Source organism: Panthera tigris, chromosome X, assembly GCF_018350195.1.
Source record: "Panthera tigris isolate Pti1 chromosome X, P.tigris_Pti1_mat1.1, whole genome shotgun sequence".
In the NCBI taxonomy this organism is placed as follows: domain Eukaryota; kingdom Metazoa; phylum Chordata; class Mammalia; order Carnivora; family Felidae; genus Panthera; species Panthera tigris.
This window is the reverse complement of record NC_056677.1, coordinates 82371877-82375471: the sequence shown is the minus strand read 5'-3', so window position 1 is coordinate 82375471 and position 3595 is coordinate 82371877. Positions and strand designations below refer to the sequence as shown.

General features: G+C 39.4%; 1 pseudogene; it reads right to left on the bottom strand.

The window, feature by feature from the left end:
- Nucleotides 1–2212: 2212 nt before the first annotated feature.
- On the bottom strand, nt 2213–3595 carry LOC107180245 (annotated as a pseudogene).

The window sequence follows — 3595 nt, the reverse complement described above, 5'->3', positions numbered from 1 at the left end:
CTATCTTTAAGAGTCTCATATGGTTTGTTTCCGTCTATCATCCCCCCATCCCATTTGTTCATCTGTTTTGTTTCTTAAATTCAATATAAGAGTGAAATAATATAGTATTTGTCTTTCTCTAATTTCACTTAGCATACTACTCTCTAGCTCCATCAACATCATTGCAAATGGTGAGCTATCATTCCTTTTGATGGCTGAGTAATAGTCCATGATACATGTGTATATATACCGTATCTTCTTTATTAATTCATCATTCTGTGGACATCTGGGCTCTTAATAATTTCGCTTTTGTTGATAATGCTACTATAAACATCAGGGTGCATGTGTCCCCTTAGAATTGATATTTTTGTATCCTTTGGGTAAATACCTAAGAGTGCAATTGCTGGGTTGTAGGGTACCTCTATTTTTAAGTTTTTGAGGAACCTCCATACTGTTTTCCAGAGTGGTTACACCAATTTGCATTCCCACCACCAGTATAAGTCCCCCTTTCTCCACATCTTCACCAACATCTGTTGTTTCCTATATTGTTAGTTTTAGCCATTCTGACAGTGTGAGGAAGCACCTCATTGTGATTTTCATTTGTAGTTCCCCGATGATGACTAATGTTGAGCATCTTTTCATGTGTCTGCTAGCCATCTGGATGTCTTCTTTGGAAAAATGTCTATTCAACACATGTTCAACATTTGGAGAAACTGCCAAACTGTTTTTCATAGTTGCTACACCATTTTCCATTCCTACCAGCAATATATGAGTGCTCCAATTTCTCCACATCTTTGCCAACATTTATTTTCACTTAATAATTGTAGCCATCTTAGTGTGTGAAATGGTATCTCATTTTATTTTGATTTGTATTTCCCAAATGACTAATGATGTTAGGTATCTTTCCATGTACCCTTTGATTATTTTCCTGTCTTTTTTTATGTATACTGAGATCTGTGACCATTTTAACAGGGCTACTTTTCTTTTTTAAATTCTAAGAGTTTATTTTTTTATTTATTCTGGATACACATTCCTTATCAGATATATGATTTGCAAATATTTTCTCTGATTCTGTGGGTTGTATTTTCACTTTATTATAGCACCCTTTGATGTGAAAAAAATACATATTTTAATGAAGTCCAATTGATCCAATTCTTTTTGTGCTTTTGGCAGTGTATGTCACAAACTGTTAGCCTAATTTAAGGGCACAAAGAATTTACCCTTATATTTTCTTTAAAAAAATTTTTAAAGTAAACTCTATACCCAATGTGAGGCTTGAATTCATGACCCTGGTTTGAAGAGTTGCATATTCTGCCGACTGATCCAGCCAGGAACCCCTCTTTTAAGACTTTTTTGGGGTCTGCAATAGCTTTATTTTAACAGAGAGAAACAAGGCTGAAATAAGTTTACATTATTGGAGCAGATGGTGGTTATCTTTTCAAAGGGTGAAGTGTGAGCCCAGCCGGCAGTACACAAAGGTTAAATCCAAAGCCCAGATATCCTCTTTCCTTGTTGGGCCCTGCATCTCTTGCTCATGATATGAGATGCACAACCACACTGAACGAAGTAAAAGTTCCAAATGGGCAGAAGTGACATCCCGACAGGAGACAATAAAAAAAAATCATTGTAGAGGATATTGAAGTAAAGTGCAGCTACCTACTCTCTGCTATTCTCTGATGAGAAAGGTGAGGGTATGGGATGAGTGGTAAGTTATGTTCTTTTTTCCTCAAATAAGTAAATCATATAGGATGGGGTTGAGGGCCAATCATGCAGTAGAATAGGATGAGAATCTAGGCTAGTTATAGATCTCTGTGCCTAAAGAAAAGAACAGCAATGATAAGGGAGAAGAGGGGAACAATAAAATGCCTGAAAGTATTAAAAAGAAAAGTTTTTTTTTCTTAAATAAGACAAGAAACAGCATCTTTTATTTTCCACGCTGCAGTGGCCACAGACTTACTGGTTTTCATGAAACAAGATTTCTGTAACAAGGTCTGTTGATAAGTTTGCTCAATCACAGAAGGACAAATACAAGGCTGACTGCTAATGTTAGAACTAGGTCTTTCCCCCAAATCTTCTTGTAGATGCTATTCTCATGCTGGTTCTACAGAGGTACCCCCAACACTATAAGGTGCTTCAGTTAAAACTTCTGAAATATTGCAATGACATAATCAACAGTTTTTTTGGGCTATGTCTTTATTGTACATGTAAACTCTTTTGGAACTAAGAGCTTAAGTTAAAGGATGAGCAGGAGTTTGGTTTTAAGCCACAAAGTTTCAGACACCATCCACAGATGCCTCTGCCCTACTTTATTCCATGTCCTTTTCTGAGAAATGCATTCAATGCTTGATTGTTGAATGGTATGGGCAAGATAGCCCACATTGCCCAAGGTGACCTCTGCCACAGAGATGCAGCCATCCTTTGTCATGTAGATGGAGAACTTCTTGTTCAGCCTTTAAACCAGTTCAGGTTTTAGTCCTGTGAAACAAAACATACCAATCTGGTCAGTAATGCGCTGTCAGTTGGGGGCAGTCTTCCTTTTGAGGTTGGAGACCAGCTGAATTTGCATGCAAATTATGTGATGGCCCATGCTTTTTACTTCCTGCAACCACTGTTTTTGCAGGTCAGGACTGGTCAGGATGGTTGAGGCAATCTGGGTCCCATTGATTGGAGGGTTAGAATATATGGGATGCCTCAAGATCTTCATTTGTGATTGGCCTCACAGCATCTTAGCAAACCACAATGAAGGCTCCCACATGCTCACTGTATAAGCCAATGTTCTTGGTATAGGATTGGCAGAGACAAACAGTAATTCCGTTTGATGAAGATGAAGTGACATACAGCCCAGGCATGTTTGTTGCCATCACCACTGGCAAAGCCTTGGTAGGACATGTAAAACGACACAAAGAAATTGTTTTTCTTCATCACTGTTGCTGCTTACTTCCATTTCTCAGGGTGAGGGTCCACTCCTGGACTGTGGACACAAGCATGAAGGAGAACACTTTGCTGTGGCATTTTCAAAATGTCCTCTATAGTGCCTATAAAGTCACAGCTGCATGTCTTGGGGCCTTAGTATTGATAATCATGTAATTACACACCAGCATCCCTGAAGATGGGTGTGTAATTTCTCCAGGATGGTTGGGCAGAAAGACATCTTGGCTTAACTTAAAAAATATTTTCAAAAAACTGGCTCCAGTCATCAAGGCCACATTTCCAGAAATGGTCTGTATGGTGACATACCAGCTACTTTTCAACACTTCATTGTTCTCACTCAGGGCTAGTTCTGCAGATGCCTTACAAAATTTATCAAATCTTGTGATGGACAGGTATTCCTTGTCAAATTTTTTGGCAGTAATCCGGGCCTTTGCCTTCTGGACACTATAAGGCACATAAGGCTTTCCGTTATCATCTCAGTAGGCACCAACTACCTTTTTTTTTTTTATTTTTTTGCTGTTGACATCTCTCTTAAAGGTTTATGTGACTCCCAGGATGGGATCTGGGGGCCCCATCCCAACACAGTCCACCAGGAGCTGGCTCTGGCAGAAGTCACGGCAGCAAGGCCTCGGTGGAAGGTGGTGGCAACCTCAGACAGAACATGGCTGGAGTGCAGCACAGCCAT